At 34.1% G+C, this 22,148-nt stretch overlaps 2 pseudogenes; both read left to right on the forward strand.

Moving 5' to 3' along the window:
- The first annotated feature begins 791 nt into the window (after window positions 1-791).
- LOC120153329 lies at window positions 792-2,478 on the forward strand (annotated as a pseudogene).
- Window positions 2,479-10,528: 8,050 nt separating this feature from the next.
- On the forward strand, window positions 10,529-12,248 carry LOC120153330 (annotated as a pseudogene).
- The last annotated feature ends 9,900 nt before the right edge of the window (window positions 12,249-22,148 follow it).

The following is a 22,148-nucleotide window of genomic DNA, read 5'->3' on the forward strand; positions in this document are numbered from 1 at the left end:
GATGATCAAAAAACTCTAAAAAGATATAATACGAATTAAAATGACTACAAGATTATAGAGAATCTATAACTCTCACTTTTTGGTATTTTTCATAGACTTTATGGGGTAGACTTAGAGCTTTGGTCTTAAATTAATGGATAGATATATTTTATTGTAAGTTGAAGTAATATCTTATTGAGAAATTGGTATTTACAATGAATCTACATTAACAAAATAATAATAATATTAATAAGAACAACATCATATGTTACGTAAGCATGCGTCATTGCATTACTCGTTTAGTGTGAGAGACTTTTGTTAAATTCATTCGGTTTTTTAATAATATAAGTGATTATAAAGTAGTATATATTTTAAATAATCTTAATTTTTTGATAATAAACGCTTAACCACTCTACTATAGTCGCTAATGTTTGAACTCATGATCTCTAAAAATAATAGCGATTCATTTACCTACTAAAATAAATTGATTCGCAATTCATACGATTTCTTAAGTTCACATATTAATTGACATAAAAAACCCTAATTCCTCAAGTTTTAATCACCTTAAAGGTCGAAGTTGTGAACCCTTCAAATTATGTGGGAATATTATGGTAAGTGGAAGCGTTTAATAAATGTCAAAGTTGTTTATAAAATTTAAAAGACCAGTTCCAAGCTTTTTACAAAATTACAAGTAATTATCAACTTAATTAGTCACAAGAGAGAAGACTATATAATAAAAATATCGCAAAAAAAAGCTACATCATTTCATTCAATTAAATTAACACTTACTATGAATATTCAAAGCTAAAATTATGAATTTAAAACAAAACATATTTAAGAATGCAACGTCCCAATGGCCAGCCAAGTTCCAAAAGCCTAAGCAACCTTCTCTTCCGCCAGGTCCTAAACCTTGGCCTATTGTCGGAAACCTCCCTCAATTCATCAAACACAAGAATGAAACGTCGGCGTCGGATTGGATTCACAGTTTGGTGAAAGAAATGAACACCGATATCGCTTGCATTCGTCTAGGAAACGTTCATGTCATTCCCGTCACTTGTCCTGAAATCAGTCGCGAGTTCTTGAAAAAACAGGATGCTGTTTTTGCTTCCAAAGACCGCTTACCATGGCCACTGATGTCCTTTCAAAAGGGCACTTAACCACACTTTTTTCACCCTTAGGAGATCAGTGGAAGAAAATGAGGAGAGTTATGGTTAGCAAGGTGCTTTCACATGCAAGACATCGATGTCTTCATAAGAAAGAATTGAAGAAGCCGATAACCTCTTGTTTTACGCGCATAACCAATGCAGAAATTCCGATGAAGGCGGCCTTGTGAACTTAAGAGTGGCTGCCCGAAACTATTGTAGTAATGTCATGAGGAAGATTTTATTTAGTCGGAGATACTTAGGAGAAGGGAAAGCTGATGGTGAACCTGGTTATGAGGAAGAAGAATACGTCGAAGCCATTTGCACTACTCTTGCTCATCTTTATTCCTTCTTGCTCATCTTTATTCCTTTTGTATATCCGACTACTTGCTCTTTTTGAGAGGCCTCGACCTGGATGGACACGAGAAAATTGTGGTTAAGGCAACTAGGGTTATGGAAAAGTATCAAGATCCCATTATTGAAGACAGGATTCGACAATGGAGAGATGGCAAGAAAGTTGATCCCCAGGACTTGCTTGATGTTTTGGTTTCTTTGACTGATGAAAATGGTACCCCACTACTGTAGACGAACGAGATCAAAGCTCAAATTAGCGTATGCCTCTCCTTCTCTCTAATTGTTTTGAACAAAATTCAAAATACATGCACCAACATTTTTTAATTTTCAGGAAATTATGATTGTTTCAGTGGATAATCCGTCGAATGCCTTAGAATGGGCACTTGCTGAGATGTTGAATAAACCAGAGATGCTACAAAAGGCCATAGATGAATAAGATAATGTGGTTGGAAAACAAAGGTTAGTTCAAGAATCTGATTTCCCACAGCTGAACTACGTCAAGGCATGCGCAAGAGAAGCCTTTAGACTCCATCCCATATCGACATTTAACCCTCCTCACGTGTCCGTGACCGATACAACAGTGGCCGGCTACTTCATCCCGAAGGGTAGCCATGTGGTCCTTAGCCAGGAAGGACTGGGTCGGAACCCTAAAGTTTGGGACGATCCAAGCGGGTTCAAGCCAGAACGTCACCTCCAGGGTTGTAACGAAGGCGAACAAGTGGTGCTTGCAGACCCAGAGCTGCGGTTGTTATCGTTCAGTATAGGAAGGAGAGGATGTCCCGGGGTGGTGCTAGGAAGTTCAATGACAACCATGCTGTTTGCTAGGCCTTTGCAAGGTTTCGAGTGGAGCATCCCAGGTAAGCAGGCTGCCATTGATCTCAGTCAAGGAAAGGGAGAATCGTTTCTGGCTAAACCTTTGCTTTCTGTTGCAAAGCCACGGTTGCCACCCAATGTCTACTCTTTTTTAACCTAAATGAAAAAGAAATGCAACCATAAACTAATGGTGTAAGACTAAAAGGAATTAAAAGAAGCATTGATATCACCCGTATTGGTTATGTGAATAATAATAATAATAATAAAATACTAATGAGATTATCTCAAGGGCAAGATCAACACACATGAACCTTTCATGTGTAAGTATTTGTCTCACTTCTTTGTAAGAGTTTATATATAAACCATTTTGAATTAAATTACGGTCTATACCTCAATAGCTTCATTCTGATAATGATTTCAATACCATTGTATATTGAAAATTTTCTGTAACCATAAAAGCTATGAATGTAACTTATATTCACCGGTGGAGCCAACTTAATAAAAGGGGTGTCACCCAAAACTTTTTGTAGATCCAATTCTCATTAACAGTTCATAAATAATGTTAATAATAGGTTCGACCCATTGCCGGTCCAGCCCACAAACCCTTCTTGTATAGACCTTACTGCCACTATATATTTTAAAATTAAATCGAGTTTAGTTGACGAATAAATTTTATTATATAAGAACATTTTTTATTATTTTTAAGTTAAATTATTTAGTTATAATATAAAATATACATATTTGTGTTTATGTTTAGTTTTTTGTCTAATAACTTACATTAATAATTTATTATATATTTTTTACATTTTTCATATGTTCGTTTATATTCATGTAATGTATGTTTAATTAGTTTTTTCTATATCGTTGTTGTTTAGTATCTTGATTTATTTTATATTTTAATCAATTTATTATTATGATTTATTTTAAAGAAAATTTTGTACGTGTGTTACTTTTTATTATCCCAAGCATAAATTAATTTTGTGTTGTATTTTTATTATATTATGTTTCGATTCAATTTATATAGTTTTGTACAATTAACCATATGAGACTTAGGTTATTATCATGTCGTATAAGCTACATATAAATATAATTAATACAAGTACTATAATCTGAATTTTCGAGAGAAGGTGGTACATTCTAGTAAATATGATTAATTTCGATAGAAATGAAAAATTGAGGGGTTAAAATTAGAATAAAATAAAGGGTAAACTGCACATTTAGTACCTAAATTTTCAATTTTTTTCAAAATCATTTTTAACGTTCAGTTTGTGTGTCAATTTAATACGCCGTTAAAAACTTTACACGTTTAGTACCTAAACTATCAGTTTTGATCTGTTTTAGTATTTAAACTTTTATTGTTAAGTTTTTAACGGGTAGTAAAATGAAATAAAAATTAAACTTTTAGTATAATTTTGAAAAAGTTAAAAGTTTGAGTACTAAAATATATAAAATTTGATATTTTAGATACTAAATGAAAATTTACCGTAATATAAGTTATGATATGATCAGTCATTTTCAGTTTGAATTGAATGTCCTGATGTCTGGTATCAGAATTGCCAAGTACAACGCATCTTAGCAAAGTCCCTTTTCAAATATCTGGAAGCCATGAAGGCTTTTGGATATCCACGTGTTCCGAACCTACTTCGGTTTCTTACACGCCTGGAACGAAAACACATGGGGAAACATTTGTCTGCACCTGCAATATTATTTCCAATTAATTCCTGGCCACTCATAGGCACGCACCTATTCCTGACCCGGTCCTCTAAGATTCAGACAAACTATACGGTCTCAATGGACCCCTCGGACCGATACGTTTGCGTGGTGTTGATTTCGTGAGATGTTAAAACAGTGAAAAGAAATGTTTATCTGGTTTGTTTTCATGTTTCTAAATTTAACCGTGTTAAAAAAGAAAAAGATGACGTCAATTTAGCAGCATGTTGTTATCATGTCATATTTGAGTTAATTTACTAAAAAAATAAATTTAAAGGTTAAAGATACGCTATAAAATTTTAATTATTAAAATATTTAATAAATTTTGATGATTAAAAAAAACCTTATACCTAATAAAGCCATTTATAATTATTTATTTGAAATGAAAACCCTACACGACTAAATTATCAACTTTTTAGATCACGGGTTTTCGTTTCTCGTCAAATGAGTAGGATTGAGCAATGAAATCGAGAAAATCAAAAAATCGATACGAATCAAGTAAAATAGTTCGGTTCGGTTTGATATTATATGGTTCGGTTTAAAATCTTAATTTTTTTGATTCGGTTCGATTCGGGTTTTTCATATGGAACCATTTATTCTATATTGAAACCGAATAGGCAATTTTTTTAAAAATATATATCGTTCAAGTGATTTTTTCATTGAAAAACCAAAAAATCGAATCGAACCGTTTAAAAAACCGAACCGAAAAAAAAAAACCGATTTCAGTTTTTTCGGTTTAAGCTTCGGTTTACATTTTGAAAAATCGTTTATTTTGGTTCGATTCGATTCGGGTTCACTTTTTGATAAAAAACCGAACCGAATACACCCCTAAGAATGAGCACGTGATTTAAATCTTTCATGCATTTCGGTTTTTAGAGCTCAATAATTTGATTACAATACATTAACAATAACCAATCTCTATCAAACTAATAGAAAACGTTACTGGTTTCATGATTTCACGCTTTTCTGCTTTGGTCAAATATATGCTTACTCCCTATAGTTTACCCAACTTGAAGAATTAATCCCTCTATTTAATTTTTTTTGTATATTTAATCCGTGTAATACGCACATTCGTAAATCTCAATCTAAGCATTAAAGCAACTTCATCAATAACAACTCATACAAACTGCCATAACCGTTTTTAGGTGAAATAATTAAATATTGTTTTAAAAACAGTTACGACTTTAATTTTGAAAAATTAGAGATTTTGAAATTAAATTTGATAGATTTGAAAAATAGTCGCCATCGACCTTTGGGTTAGGTAGGTCGAATACCTAAATTTTATTTTAAGAAAAATCATTTTTAAGACAAAAAAATTGGTCTGTGTTCACAAAGACTCGATTAAAACGGGTTCGAGAGTCGGTTACAGTCAAGGAATGATTAACACCCTTGAATTGTCCTTTCGGTACCATTTAATTTATCGGTTGTCTCAATTACGAAAATTAAAATTTACATTGAAATTTAAAAATCTGATTCGAATTACTCATTTTAAAAGAAAATCCTTTTATTTAATATGATCTAGAAAATGTTAACTTAAAGGATTAAAATAGAACAAACAAAATTTAAGGGGATAAATAGCAAAAATAGACATTTAAATGACTAAAATAAAAAAAATCGTAGGACTGAACCATAAATATAAATAAAAAAATTTCTATCGTGTAACCTAATCCCAAAGTGTAAAATTATGATGTCAAATCAAAGGTTTTCCTTTTAGCCAAAATAATATTAATATTCAAAGCAACAATTAACCTATTAAATTAACCCCCACTATTTCTTAATAATTACATCCTATTCTACTTTATAAGGAAACCAGCCCAATATGAACGCAAACCCTTACCTTCAACATTAATTTATGGGTCTCATTACCATCTTTATCAACATTCCTATTTTTAACCCATTCATTAATGATTTGCAATCATTTTTCAACAAAACATAATTTAATTAATTTGTTACCGTGCATATATTTTAACACTTGATTGGATTTTAATTAATTTACTGCAAATTCCTTAAATCAAAAATATCAAATAATACCTATACTAAAAGTGAAAATAATCCATAAATCATATAAAAGACTAAAATTAAATAAGCAGAAACATAAAGGATCACACAGTAATTAAACCAAATACAAAAAATTGACTAAAATAAAATATTTACAAATGTTCTGTACAAATTCGAATATTAATAGGAATACATAATATGTAATAACATGATTAAAATATAAAAAAATTGAAACTTGAGTGTTATAAATAAAATAAATGTAACTTCATTGGATGATTAAAAATTAAAGTTACAAAGCATAGGGGATCTATTTCGCCAGGAAATACGTCGATTGTCACAAAAATGTCGAAAAAATCGTTCAGTTTCTTTCACTCCGATCTACCACTTCATCTGTCGGATCGTCACGATTTTAAGGTATGTTGTTCTCCACCATTTCTTCTCCTGTTTCACCGTTGGGATCTTCGAAGGAAAGTCCCTATCGCTGAAAATATGCTCCGACCGAGAGGTTAGTACTCCTATATTTTATTTCACTTTCTTATATTTTCCTCTTCTCACATAATCTATTTCTGGCAGATTATTCTCTAAAAAACACGATGGATGAAAATGAAGTAACAAAAGCTTCTTTTTTTCTTATTTCACTACTTCGATCAATACAAGGATTGTGTCCCCCCTTACACTGTTTTTTCATTCGATGTCCTCCCCTCACACTTATTTTTCTCATTTATTTATACTGCTCCAAAAACCTATATTTAGGTTTGGTTTAGAGTCATGTTTGGACTGAAATATTGCGTTTGTTGGTGTTGTGGTAGTTGGTTTTGGAGTCCTACAACGTCACGTCGCTGGGGAACTCGGGAGTGTTGTTGAAAGCGGCTGGAACGGGTGTGAGGAGGCTCTAGATGCTTCGAGTCTAAATAGGGTCTGAATCGAGTCTTGGGTCAGGTAGACTGGTCTATTGTTGAGGATTTGTAATTCAGGCTGGGATAAGGGCCTGCAAACATGTAATATATATAATAATAATAATAATAAATAATAATATATATATATATATATATTTTGCCCAGACGAAAATAAGTGTTTACACAAACAATTTAAAAGAATTATAAAAAAACAGTAAAATAAAAAAAATCAAATTGAAAAAAAAAACTCAGAAAATGTTTCAAAGGTTCATATTTTTTAGGTCATCCTAGGTATACTTATTTTATATTGTATCTCGGTTTATTTTTTAATTAATAACTAGTATTTGATTTATTAATCGACTAATTCAAATCGGATGTTGCATAGATCAATTATAAGGACGACCCTCTTAATTCAATTTGATCTATATGCAAATGGTAAAATTCGAACCCCTAACTTTTAAAAAAAAAAATTAATGTGTCATCTCGTTAAATCAACTTGTTGGTGGTGTATCTCAGTTTCTTTTAACTAATTTGAATTCATTTTCTTAAGTATTGAAGTATTGGTGAGGGAGAAAGAGCGGCGGCACGACGGGAGGGTTTTTAATGTGATTGTAGTTATCTTGCGAGTTGAAGGAAGCAAATTTCTCAGCGTACTCTCTTCCCGAAATGGGAATTCAACGTGTAGGCCATGCAGGCGTCGGAAACCACATGGCACGTGTTCCTTTAACCTGCTCCACTCATCCTACATTTTTGGAATGAAATAAACATGAATTTGAAGAAAAAAATTTATTAAATATTTGTGGCTGATATTGTCCGTGAAACACTGAAACTACCGAAGTTTGAGGATAAATTATTATATGATTCTCACTCTTAATCTTAATTAATAATATTTGTTCACATCAATTTTAAGTTAAATCTCTACTTTTTCATATGTAAATTAAAAGTGAATGATTATTTAAAATTTATTTATTATTCATTAAGACCATTAATAACGTGATAAGCCGAATCAATAAAATAATTTCTTGAAGTTTGACAGACTACTATTCAACATTTTGCCCGATACGTGTAAGATTCCTCGCATTCCATCATCTTCTTGTGAATGCTAATTGAAATTAGAGAAGCGAAGATAATCATAAATGACTTTAGAAAACAAAATAAATTATATATTAAATGATAAAAAACTCAACAAATGAAGATGATTTTAATAAAATTGTCGATAATTATATTTAATCATCTATTTTTAATATATTTTTAACCCATTAAGTGATCTTAATGGTTGAACGAGTGTTATATACTTTAGAGGTCATGAATTTAAACAATTGCATCTCCGTTGCGGGTGTATGTGTATTGTTGATGGTTAAAAAAGACTTTAAACATATATTATCTTATAATCACCCTTGATTATTTCAAAAAATATACTTTAATATCTTTAATTTAACCACTAACTATTTATACTTTTTGTATGTAAAATTAAGGGTATTTATTGAGGGAGTCGATAACGAGTTGAGTAGTGTTTGACTAAAAAATTTTCGATTTGTGATCGACTTGTTGCTCGTTAAGTTTAATAATTTTTTTCAACTCGTGTTTGTTCAAAAAACTCATTGCTCATTACGTTCGCCATGTTTTTTTCCCTTTTTTAAATATATATAAAATCTAGTAATGTTATATAGAGGTTAATATAAACATAAATTAATAATTTTTAACAAAAAAATGATTAAAATAGTGTGTGAAGTATTCTAAAATCTAAACTCCAAAATAATAATCCACAAATATACCAAAACAACAATCTACTAATACACCGAACTAACATATTACAATCATTCTAAAAAAATAAGTTTAACAACATAATCAATTCTAAAAATAAGACAATCAACATCCTAAAAACTTATATATAAATTAGTGAGTTGCTCGTGAATTTATCGAGACGAATTGTATCCTACTTGACTCGATCAATTAAGATAATGAGTCAAATTCAAGTTCGAATCTAATAAATTTGAATCAAACATTGATCAAGTTTTGACCGAACTGAGTTTAAACTGCTAGTAAACTACTCAACTTAGTTAGTACCCTTACGCAAAATATACTTTTTTTATGCAACTAACTCAAATTAAAAATATAATTTCACTATAATTATAAAGTTCAGATTCAGGAAAATTTATTCGATGGATCTAGTTCACCACGTCATCTGTGGCTCAACTAATAATAATTTTTTATCTCATTTTTTTCTATGGTGAATCTTCACCTCTTTCATACGTGCAAATAAAGAGTGAGCAATTATTTGGAAGTTATTTTAAAATTGAGAGATGTCATTCACTGAGACCATGAATGATTTGATGAGCTAGGACCATGAAATAATTTCTCCCAATTCAAGGTGTATCTAGGCCTAGGCATACCTAGGTCATGGTCCTCATGCCCAAAAAATGATAAATTATTTATTCAGTCACTCATTTATTGTTTAGTTTCTATTTTGACTACTCAATTATTATTTATTCTAAATCATACTTAATGTTACATTTTGTTCTGTTTTGGTCACTCGTCTTTAAAATATTAGCGATGATGTTGAGATATTATCATAAGATAATACCATGTCATAACTGAAAAATAATTAAAAATGTCATCTTAATATCATTCTTAGTTTTTTTTCAACGGTAGGTGATCAAAATAGAACCAAATCGTAAGGCTAACTATGATTTTGAAGAAAAAAAATAGTTAAGTGACCAAATATAAACTAAGTAATACATGGGTGAACAAATAGTTAGTTTACCCTAAATAAAAAAATATGTATGAATTATGTTAAAAAATTATATTAGTCCAATTAATATATCTTTTTCTAGATTTAATCCATATATATATTATATATATATATATATATATAAATATAAAATATATAGATTATTTTAAATAAATAATTTAGTATGTTTATATTGGTCTGATCTACAAATTTTTTCTAAATTCACTGCTAATCAAATTCTTTTAATAACTACACTTAAAAAAATATTTCGTAAAATAACTAACAAATATTTCTCTCTTTACTAAGACAAACAGCCAGTTGAGCACGATGTCCCCACGTTGTCAAAAAATGAGTTTTCTTTTTTAAACATGTCTATTGTCTATCCATTTAGGGTTTAAAATAATGATTAATCAAAACGCTTTGTGATTGTATTATTTTATTTTATCTTCTTTACACTGTTAAGATTGCAGTGATCTTAATAATAAATTTAAAATTACTTTTTCACTTTTACTTCATTTTTAATAACAAATTTTAATCAATGTCATTGAATTAAATATACATCTACATATGTCATTGAGTTAACTACACATATGGTATCATTAAATTAAGTTTTTAGTTTAATTAATAACTTCAAAATTTTATATTTGTATTTAAATATACATCTACATATGTCATTGAAGTATAACTTATTAAAAAATCAGAATGTTTTATATATATATATATATATATAATATACTTATATACAAATATGATACGTGAAAAAAAAAGGAAGAGTGACTTCAATCTCTGTAGTTTACTTTATAGATTGACATACTATTGGGATCGTCCTTGCCTATAAATAGGGATGGAAATCTAACACGGTCCTTAGGCAGTTCATTTTCTAATTTGACTGGTAATCATTTCTTTCAAAATTATGTCAATCTTTTTCATCTTACTCGTTTTCATCACTTCGGCTTTGCGTTACCTCTTCAAACCACAACGGCAAGGCAAGCTCCAAAAGGCTAAGCAACCTTCTCTTCCGCCGGGCCCTAAACCTTGGCCTATTCTCGGAAACTCCCCCCAATTAATCAGATGCAAGAAGAAAACTTCGGTGTCTCATTGGGTACACAGTTTCATGAAAGAGATGAACACCGATATCGCTTGCATTCGTCTAGGAAACGTTCATGTGATTCCCGTCACTTGTCCGGAAATCGGTCTAGAGTTCTTGAAAAAACAGGATGCTGTTTTTTCTTCCAGACCGCTAACAATGGCCACTGATATCCTTTCAAAAGGACACTCAACCGCCATTTTTGCACCCTTGGGAGATCAGTGGAAGAAAATGAGGAAAGTTATGGTTAGCGAGCTGCTTTCAAAGGCAAGGCATCAATGGCTTTACGAGAAAAGAGTTGAAGAAGCTGATAACCTCGTGTATTACGTACATAATCAATGCAGAAATTCTGATGAAGGTGGCCTTGTGAACTTAAGAGTGGCTGCCCGACACTATTGCGGCAATGTGACTAGGAAAATGGTGTTCAACCGGAGATACTTCGGACAAGGGAAAGCAGATGGTGGACCTGGCTATGAGGAAGAAGAATACGTCGAAGCCATTTTCACTACTCTTGCTCATATTTATTCCTTTTGTATATCCGATTACTTACCGGTCTTGAGAGCCCTGGACCTGGAGGGACATGAGAAAATAATGGAGGAGGCAACAAGGGTTATGGACAAGTATCACCATCCCATAGTTGAAGACAGGATTCGACAACGGAGAGATGGCAAGAAAGATGAACACATCCATGACTTGCTTGATGTTCTGGTTTCTTTGACCGATGACAACGGCAACCCACTACTGTCGACGACCGAGATCAAAGCTGAAATTTGTGTACGTCTTTCCTTATCTCTAGTTGTTTTTAACGTGATATAAGCATATAACTCAAACACATGCACGTAGACTGTACATATTATCGAGTATATATATATTGATAAGCTTGTAAATTTTCAGGAAATTAATGTTGCTGCAGTGGATAATCCTTCAAATGCCTTAGAGTGGGCACTTGCTGAGATGTTGAATAAACCTGAGACGCTACAAAAGGCCAAAGATGAATTGGATAATGTGGTTGGAAAAGATAGGTTAGTTCAAGAATCTGATTTCCCAAAACTGAACTACGTCAAGGCATGCGCAAGAGAAGCCTTTAGACTCCACCCCATCGCACCATTTATCCCTCCTCATGTGTCCGTGGCTGATACAACAGTGGCCGGCTACTTCATCCCAAAGGGTAGCCATGTGGTCCTTAGCCGGGAAGGGCTGGGTCGGAACCCTAAAATTTGGGACGATCCAAGCGAGTTCAAGCCAGAACGTCACCTCCAGGGTTGTAATGAAGGCGAAGAAGTGGTGCTTGCAGAGCCAGAGTTGCGGCTCTTGTCGTTCAGTAGAGAGGAAGGAGAGGGTGTCCCGGGGTGGTGTTGGGAAGTTCGATGACTACCATGTTGTTTGCGAGGCTTTTGCATGGCTTCAATTGGAGCATACCGGCTAATCAGGGAACCATCGATCTTAGTCAACAAATGGGAGGATCGTTTCTGGCTAAACCGTTGGTAGCTGTTGCAAAGCCACGGTTGTCACCCCACGTCTACCCTTGTTCAAGTTAAATCTCACAGATAAATACGATGATCAAAGTAATGGTAGAAGTAATAAAAGGAGGATGAATATTATATCACCTTCCATTTGTTTGTGGAAACTAATAACTGAGCTCGTAAACGTTGGTGTGATGATATGTGTTGTTGATATGTATTTTAAAATTTACTAAATAAATTAGATGTTTCTTACTTATATTTTTCTTTGAGTAAAAGAAAACAACATTTTAGAATTTAATATATTCATCGTTTATGTAAATTATCAAAACATTTTATCTATGCATGAAGACGGAGACATCACAATCACAAGGCAAAATTGCATACGTATAAAATGCACGCGTGCTCATTGAGGAATACTTTTAGGTTAAGACTGAAACACATTTTAAATAATTGTTGTTTTTTTTTTCGCTCAGTAAGTATAGGTTTTATTAATCAACCGTTATGGATGGATGTCTCGTTAAGAAACTTGTCTAGATCTAAATGGAGGAAAAGAGTACATCCATCCAAACAAGCATAACAAAGTGTCACGGACCGCTCTTTTGGGTTCGAGACTTTGGCACAAACATCCTGAAAGGGGTTTGTGTGTGCAAACTTGGGCTTGTCATAGGCCAAGCTTAGTTGGCCCAATTCGTGGAAATGCTTACGAGTTCAAAAGGGATCAAGTTCGAGGGCGTTCGAGAGAAGCGACGAGTGTTTTACAATGTTCGATGGGGGTAAATTTGTCAAGGCTTGTGGATTCGGACCGAGACATGTGCGCAGATTTTCGTGGAAGAGTCATGCGTAGTATCGGGCTTACCAGAACCATCCGACTTGGCCCGCCTTTCTAGAAGATTCCAGAATGGATGGAACTATCTCTTAATTTAGGAATTTAATTAAAGAGATAATGTTGGATTTGAATTTAAAAAGGTTTTGATAGATTTCAATTCAATTTGAGTCGTCGATGTACATAGATTTAGACCGTTAGTTTTTTAGGGCCTCAACTATAGAGAGCTCCTCCCCTCATTTGTAATCATTCATTGATTCAGAGAGATCCATCGTCTCTTCAAAGTAATAAAACTCAAGCATTTACTCTTGAATTGTCTTGTTTCCTTTGTTGCCTTTGTTCCTAACTTTTTAGCCTTGTTGGCTTTGTTACTTAAGCAATTTAGCTTATTTCTCTTTGTGCTTAAGCCTTTGTGGCTTGCGTTTCCTATATGAGAGCTAAGATAGCCTCGAGAGTGTTTACTTGCCCACGGTTCTTTCAGAGTTCCCGAAGTGACTAAGTCTTTGTGACTTAGAAAGGTTCGACAGTGTTCGTGACTCAGACTTGTTCTTGGTGGCTTGGATTAACCTCATTGTTGTTCAGCTTTTGATTTGTTATTTTTACCCTAGAAGGTTAGTTTGTCACTTGGTGAGCCCGAGTCTCACAATGTCATGGTAAAGGTTGACTTAGGCACTCTTTCGACTTTGAAATCATCTAAGTGTCGCACGAATCAACTACTAGAAGTCTAACCCCGTGATAGATGGTATCAGAGTAATTCTATCACAAGCGGAGTCGAAGTTAACGAGCATGTTAGAGTGTGTTGGATCAAGTTATTTTGGATTCAATGATTGTTCTAGCATGTGTGGGGAAAGTATGTACGAGAGAGCACAATAAAGAGATGTTCCCACAGAGAATTGATTGGAGAGCCATGGTGATAATGGTGGGGCCGTGCTAGAAAGGCAAAAGATGAGAGAACTTGCAGGATCATTAGAGATGCAGATCAAGAACTTTGAAAGCTTTAGTGACTAAGCTAAGGAGGTCCAAGGAGTTGTGGAATCTCATCTTGAATAACTAGAAGCCATTAGGGATAGGTTTAAAGATGTGGCACAATAATATCTCAATGATTCGTCGTTGATCACGATGAGTAATGCACTCAGAGTCGAGGTAAAGGCTTTGAAGGAAGAGATGGATGGGCTCAGGAATAAGCTACTCACGTGCAAGGAAGCAGTGAGTATGAGCGTGTAAAACCTTCTTGATGTGATGAAGACCAGGGGTGTTTCTTGTCGAGGAGTAAGGTGATACCCAAAGTTGTTCAGAAGCATGAGTTGTAGTCGAGTCACAGTTAGAACTTGCAAAAGACAAGTCAACTGGTAATGAGTTATCTAGAACCATGCCTAGTGATAGGGATGAAAATGGGGGAGATCACGACAAGGGACAATAGATAGATGGTGAAGAAAGCTCTTCGAATGGCTTAGAGAAGTCATCGATTATTCATGGTTTGAACAAGTCATCGGGAATCGTGGCAAGACCAAGTCCGTGATAAGAAGGGAAAGCCTATAAAATGCTACTTCTATGATGATCCTCATTTGAATAGAGGGTGTCCCGAAAAATGCCTAGTGATAGGGGTGAAAATGGGGGAGATCACGACAAGGGACAATAGATAGATGGTGAAGAAAGCTCTTCGAATGGCTTAGAGAAGTCATCGATTATTCATGGTTTGAACAAGTCATCGGGAATCGTGGCAAGACCAAGTCCGTGAATAAGAAGGGAAAGCCTATAAAATGCTACTTCTGTGATGATCCTCATTTGAATAGAGGGTGTCCCGAAAAGATTCACCTTGCTGCACTCGTCAAGGGTGAAGACGAGCCCGAAGGGAAAGTAGCTAAAGATGGTAAGATTACTGGCGTCAAAGCAATCAACCTATGATCGAGGCTCAGCATGAATATAAGTGGAAAAGCATGAAATCCGAGGGTAAACAAGTGAAAGCCACTGAAGTTTTTTTTGTAAAGGACCACACAAAGCACAAAGTTGTCCGAATGGGGAAAAGCTCGTCGTGAATGCAAATGATGAAGGAGAAAAACCGAGGGTAAAGAAAGAAAAGCCATTGAAGTGTTCCTGTTGTCAGGGATCACATAAGGTGCGTGACTGCACAAATGAAGCGAAGCTCGGTGCGAAAGCGAATGATCTAGCTGGAAAGCCGAGGGTAAATAAACAAGATCAATTGGAGTGTTTTCGGTATAAAGGACCACTATACATGAATCACTACAGCAAAATGGGGTTTTAGCGGCATATGTAGCAGCGTTTTATGAGAAAACGCCGGAAAATAATATACTTTAGTGGCATTTTTATACAAACGCCGCTAAAGGTCGTACTTTAGTGGCGTTTTAAGCACAAACGCCGCTAATTACATGTTCTTTAGTGGCGTTTTACGCACAAACGCCGCTATTACATGCACTATAGTGGCGTTTTTATATAAACGCTGATAAATACTGTACTTTAGTGGCGATTTTACAAACGCCGCTAAAGGTCGTACTTTAGTGGCGTTTTAAGCAAAAACGCCGCTAATTACATGTTCTTTAGTGGCGTTTTATACACAAACGCCGCTAATTACACGTACTTTAGTGGCATTTTTAAAAAACGCCGCTAAAGGTCGTCTTGATCCATTCAAAACGATGTGTTTTGGGAACTTTTGTTCTTACCTTCTGCTTTACCCAAAACGCAACACTCAAGCCTCGACCTTCAGCGTAGCATCTCGTTCATTCAGCTCTCATTTCACCCAAATCTCCAAACCCTAGCCCGCACAACCACCATAGCCCAAAATCCACCATCACGTAGCATCTCGTTGCCGTCGTACTCTTCTGTTAGTCAACCGCCGTCGTACCAAAGTTATTAGGGTGTGTTGGAATCTAAATTCAAGATATTTTATGGTTTTTACTATTTTGCAATTTCTTCATTGTCGTGCTTTATAAATTGTTTGAGAATTTGGAACCGTATGAGCCCTTTCCGAGGTAATACTGAAAACTGCTATTTAACAACTCATGAAATAGTTAAATTGTTCCTTGTATCGTACTTATGTCACCAAACATAGCATTAGTGTTTACAATTATGGTAATGGTTTAATTTTTTAGAATATTGAACTAAATGATGCAGGAATGAAAGCAGCCATTTTCCTGTTATGGTGTTTTAGTTTGAACAGTTTTTGATGCTTATATATAGGAGCATATAGGATTTTATCCATTAGGTTTTGCTCATTTTGACCCATTCTTATGGGTTTCACGTATTTCATCCATATATTTAGTCTATGTTATCTAGTTCTTGAAAAACCTGGTAAAGTTAATTATTTTGGTATCTTGAGGACCACACTGTATAGCTCCATGAAATGTAATGTCCTGTTCTGATTGTCTTCCCAAAAGATATATCTTGATTAATAAGTAGGCTTTCAAATGCTTTAATATTTTCTAAGGATGGTTCTGAACAAATGTTTTTATTGTAATTCTCATCACTTTCTCAATGATGTTAAAGTCCTATTTCTATTCTCAATAATGTGAAGTAGGGATAACATATAGAGATAATTTTCTTTTCTATTCTCAATTAATCGTGAAGTAGGGATAACCATATAGAGATAATTTTCTTGCTTTGAAACATGTTGCAATGTCATTTTAACAAAGGCCAGCCAAATGTTGAATTCTGGTACGAGTTTGCCCTTTTTTACTTGTGCCTCATGCTATTCCTTTTCGTGATAAAAATATGCAATTTTTATGTTGTTTTCCTAACTGTTAGGCATCACTAGAATGTTTCATTGATAAAGAAATGCAGCTTTGGACCAAAAGGAGTTGTTCTATCACTCTATTCCGTTTTCTATTAAGTTCAGCTAAACGTGGGAATTTTTAGGTTTTTCTACAAGTGTTATATAATTCCATCTTTGATATCTGATATGAATTATTGCTAGCCTTAAGACATTGATCGTTTGTTTATCGAATATATCCGTAGTAAAAATTCCAAGTTCCTCTTACTCTTGTTAATGTCTCAGCTTCATATTTTAGTTATGTATTCTATAATGTGGTTTTTAGTGGTAAAAAATTTCTTCAGTTAACATTAGTTATAAAGGAGTTAACACTGGTACTTTCAAAATATAAAGGAGTTAACACTCAGTTTTTGGAATGAAATCAGAATTTAGTTATAACAGCTACAATAACTTCATCATAATTACTTCGAATAAGATGTGCTTTTTGTGGAACATTTCTTGAATCCTGACCAAACTTTCACCGTCTTTTTAAAAGGATATCAGTTGTTAGATTCTGATAATTGATGGAGCATTATATGGGTTTTGAGCACTCAGTTTGTTTATAGAAATTGATAGTGCCTTTTAATTTGTCAATACAAAAGTTAAAATCACCTCGTGAACCCATTATGGATGTACTGCATGTCTCATGACTGAGACCTGAGTTGTAACATGTAATTATTTTCCAAATTCATGAATGTGTGATATTTTATTTAATGATGTTCCTCGATCTTTGAATGGCTTGCACTTTTATGAAATCTGGATATTTTTTTGACCATTATCTTATCTAGAAGATTTACTGCATGTAATCACTCAAGGGAAAAAAAGCAACATATGATAACCCGTGAGTCTAAACTCTTTCTTGTTTAATGATTTGAGGGAAATACATTTATTGCTTGGTGCCAGCCATTTTGTGAAGTCATTTTTAAACGTACTAAATTGGTTCATCTAAAATTACTCACATTTCGGTTGTTGTATTGGTTGATTAAGCAGGTTTCATACTGTTCTTTTCTCTCTCCTCCTGTCAATTGGCCTTTTTTATGTTTTTGGTTCTAATTTCTTAGCACTCTGACTGCAATATTTGACTAACTGTCTCTGTAGGCAGCACTGTGCTCCATACGGATCATAAAGAAAGTTCGGACCTGGCTGAAAACTTATGTATCTGCTTCACTACTTAAAGAAAAACATCATGGATTCCTAGTAACTGGAGTTCAACTTTGTACAGATCTTTGCAAAGTCAGTTCTGAAGCCCTTGAATATTTTAGAGAGGTAATTGGTTATGGCTTTTTTAACATTTTTTCAGTTCAATGTAACTCTCTACTAGCAAGAGTTGTGACTATGAAAAGAAGCTGTAATGAGTAGAATTTCTTTGAATATTGATTTCCTCGCTTCCTGATAATATATATATTATTTTCTATACATGTGAAAAGATAATAGCTTCTTTTATCATCAATGCAGAATTGTATTGAAGGTTTGGTCAAAACTCTGAGGGATATCGCAAACAGTCCTATTCACCTGAGTATGACATACAATGTTGAATCTTTATTTGGCACCTGTATGTATTATGAGCAACCATTATACTCGCAACTTGATGTGAAATGTAACTTAAGCATGTATGTTCGAGTTTCGTAGACTTGTTTACGTTGTTTCATAAAATGGAAGGTCAATTGAACATATTGGATAGAAGGAATTATTTCTCTTTGCAATATTTTATTAATAATCCCCCTTTATTTGTATTTTGCATTCTTTATATTTCAGCCTGCAAAGTGGTCTTTCAATTCACATACAGTTTTAAAAGAACAATTAGCAGGTACCAAGGTACGCTGCACTCACTTTTCTCAAACAGAATTATTATTCCTTGAAAACAGGATATTTTTGCATCTCTCCATCTTGTGGTTTTTCCGCAATGTTAAGACTTGTAGTCTAGTGAGATCATTAGTCTATTTATGTTTCTTAAAATCAAATTTGTTTTTTACTATCAATATTACTTGTTACTTTAAGTGATTAGTTAAAGTAGCCTTAACTAAGGATATATAACCTCTTAGTTACTTTATTCCTTTGTTACTTCATTTGAATACGCATTTTTGTGTTGCTCTTTAACTGAAAACAATGAGGTATATAAGAGAAGATTTATAAACTCGATCACCCATATGTATGGACAGAGTAAGAGAAATTGATTGTGGATAAAACTTTAGAAAATTTAATCCACAATCCCTAAGCAAAATCGTCAGAATGTCCACGTGGCGTATTTGCTCTGACGCCGGATCAAATTATCGTTGGGAGGATTCTGGTCCGTTCTTGCCGTCGAAACCCTATGATGACCCGAAAGGAACTCCTATTGCTCCATACCCTTCCATGGTCGATCTCCTACTTCAAGGTAATAATCTCTGGATTTTTCCGCCGCTATATTTTTATTTTGTACTCTCAAATTTTATAGATCGTACGCAGGATGTTCAAAGATTATTGAGAACGATGATAGAGAAGTGGTAAATACCCGATGTTTAGAACCGGATTGGGGAAATCTATGGCGTTGAAAGAATCTTCAATTGCAAAAGCATTATCTATCCTCGATGAAGAAGACGGTGCCTCTACTGTTACTCCAAGTAACGCTTCTCTTTTTTACTTTGATTTTTTGTTTACTGTTTGATTCAATTCCCAAGCCACATCCAATCAAGTTACATATTGTAGGTGGAAGGTCGTTATCTGTTTCAAGTGAAGCATTTAAGCGTGCAAGGAGTCTTCTTGGTGAACCGGAGCTAGGGGATTTATTTAGTGAAATGGATGAAGATGTTCTCCATATAGTTTACAGGGAGGAAAAACCTAACGATGCTTCATCAAACAAGGAAAATGTTTTTTTAATTTAAAGTGAAAGAACCTTGATTAAATTCTAGAGAACAATGTCAAACTACATTACATTTAATTTTAGTGTTTATAAATTTTAATTTATTTTGTTGTTAAGTTTTTCGGCATAATTTGTATCTTAATTAAAATTGATGGTTGTTGTTAATTGGATTACATGATATTAAATTTAGGTGATGTATAGCAAAAATGGAATATGCAAAATCAATTAATATTACCTAAAGAACGGTCATTAGCGGCGTTTGTATCAAAAAACGCCGCTATAGATCTAACCTTTTGTGGCGTTTGTTCCAAAAACGCCGCTATAAATCTCGACATATTGCGGCGTTTGTTCCAAAAACGTCGCTATAGATCTCGACCTATTGCGGCGTTTGTCCCAAAAACGCCGCTATAGATCTCGACCTATTGAGGCGTTTGTCCCAAAAACGCCGCTATAGATCTCGACCTATTGAGGCGTTTATCCCAAAAACGCCGCTATAGATCTCGACCTATTGCGGCGTTTGTCCCAAAAACGCCGCTATAGATCTCGACCTATTGCGGCGTTTGTCCTAAAAACGCCGCTATAGATCTCGACCTATTGCGGCGTTTTTTGTTCACAAACGCCGTTAACTTTAGCGGCACTGGTTTCGCCGGCGCTTCTTGCGGCGTTTTTACTATCGCCGCGAGTGTTTTTAGCGGCGCTTAAAAACGCCGCTATAGGACTAAAAAAACGCCGCAATAGGTCAATATTGCTGTAGTGAATATAGCATAACAATAAGGTTAAATAGTCCAATATGGGGATCCTCTCAAGACCCATCAGGTGATACAAATTATAACAGAGCGAGAGATAAAAAGAAGCTTTCAAACATAGGGATAAATAGTCTAGTATCAGGGAACTCTCAAGACCTATCAGGTAGACCTGGAAAATTTGACCCGTACCCCATTATCAGAACTGATTTACCCAACCTGAGACCTGATATAGACCCGAATATGATAACCTGAAATTGATCCAAACCCAAAATAAATCGAATCGGACTGTAACCGACCCGAATTATAGTTGAACCGATATTGACCCGAACCGAAAGTTACCCGAATCGAAAATAACTTAACATTTTCTTTTTTTCTTCTTCTTTTGATTAAAAGGGATAGAGAGAGGTCAGAGGACACAAAAACCAGAGCCACTCTCCTTCTATCTCTCTCTGCGTTGTAACCTCAGAACAAAATCATGGCGGTAACACCTATCTTTTCCTTTTTCCCTTGAGATTGTATTAATTATAATATTCCCGTCTTTCGCTGGTGTGATTATAGGTTCCGATAATGAGAAGAAAACAACATTATTGATTTATTGTCTCTCGTTTTGAATGATTAAAATCCCTAAATCTCAGGCATTGCTAATGCATTTCGTGCATTCAAAAAAGTAGAATCAATGATTTCTGAATGTATCTTCTATGGAATTATACAGGAGAAGGGTCGAGCATTGCCAAAGTTTGGAGAATGGGACGTCAACAATCCCTCAACAGCCGAGGGATTTACAGTCATCTTCAACAAGGCTAGAAATGAGAAAAAGGCAGGTCCCAAGCTTGATTTGCCTGTCACCAATCCCCCCCCACGCAAGCAAGAGAAGCCTCCTCCTGTAAACTTTTTCTTTACGTATTTGCCATATCTAGATTCATACCAGATGGATATCCGAAGCTATTATATCATGTTATATTAGCAGATTCATAATAAGTATTTGATTTCACGGTGCTGCAGAAAAAATGGTTGTGCTGTGTACAAGCTACAGATAAATGAGACGGCGCTTGTGGTGTTACTAGCTTCCAGGAGAAGGGCATTGTATTAGCTAAATCAAGCCTCCTTTCCAAATCAACCACGAGAACAGGAGCAATATATTCCACAATGCTTTAATCTTATTTAATGGCCAGTTTGAGCATAGTTCATTATGAATGCATTCATTCTCTTTATAGTATAACTTTGGAAATAATGTTTTTTCCAATCGACATTTCTTGTCTAAACTATATTTTTTTCTAATCCATTTTTATCTATATTTTTATTCAAAGGATTTTCCCTATAATCACATTTCCAGTGTTTTATTATGCATTGTTTGATTTATGATTATATGGTGCAATCTTATTTTCCGATAGAAAAGTTATAATATTTGATTCATCAACATCATAAACATGTCACTCTCATTTTATGAGTAGAATTTAATATGATAACCATCTAACATATATTAAATTATAATCTTATTTATCGAATGATTTCAGTAATAAAAATGGTTTTTTTTAATTGGGTTTAAATAAATGCATTTACATAATGTTCATACATTGTCAATTGTCCATTAACACGAAAAACAACGAACTTAAGTATTTCTGAAATTTCAATGGTAGATTATTGATGTTTACACTAAGAATCAATACAATAATTAAGAACCCGAAAAGGAAAAACGAAAACCAAAAAAAAAATAGCTTCTAAGGCCATATTGGTTGTAGTAATAGTAATTCATTAAGTACAGAACAAGCTGGAGCATGCAGTGCGTAAATATGAAGAAAATATA

This window comes from Hibiscus syriacus, unplaced genomic scaffold (assembly GCF_006381635.1).
Source record: "Hibiscus syriacus cultivar Baekdansim isolate YM2019G1 unplaced genomic scaffold, ASM638163v2 tig00111099_pilon, whole genome shotgun sequence".
Classification (NCBI taxonomy): domain Eukaryota; kingdom Viridiplantae; phylum Streptophyta; class Magnoliopsida; order Malvales; family Malvaceae; genus Hibiscus; species Hibiscus syriacus.